Below are 426 nucleotides of genomic sequence, written 5' to 3' on the forward strand. Positions count from 1 at the left end.
CACCTTATCAACCCTGTTTCTCTTTATTTCCTAAGTTGTTGAGACATCTCAGGTTTTCCACTGACATACAGAATGATAATGTACAAGTATCAAATTAATTTCGTGAACAATTAATCTGCAGGTCCCTCAACTTTAAAATGAATGAAAATACATTCTACTGTATAATATAGTCAAGTACTACAAGTAGAAAATTGTAAAATTCAGTTCCTACCTTTAAAATAAAAATTGAAGCCAAGTATAATGGCACACACCTTTAATCCTTGCACTTGGAAGCCAGAGGCAAGTAAATATGAGTTTAAGAACAGTCTGGCCTACATAGAAAACTCCAAAACAACCAGGGCTAATAATAATAAGACCCTGTTTCAAAACCAAACCAAACTGACTGTGAATAAAGGTTTTTAAGCAGTTGGCCACCCAAGACTTGGC

Source organism: Mastomys coucha, unplaced genomic scaffold, assembly GCF_008632895.1.
Source record: "Mastomys coucha isolate ucsf_1 unplaced genomic scaffold, UCSF_Mcou_1 pScaffold7, whole genome shotgun sequence".
In the NCBI taxonomy this organism is placed as follows: domain Eukaryota; kingdom Metazoa; phylum Chordata; class Mammalia; order Rodentia; family Muridae; genus Mastomys; species Mastomys coucha.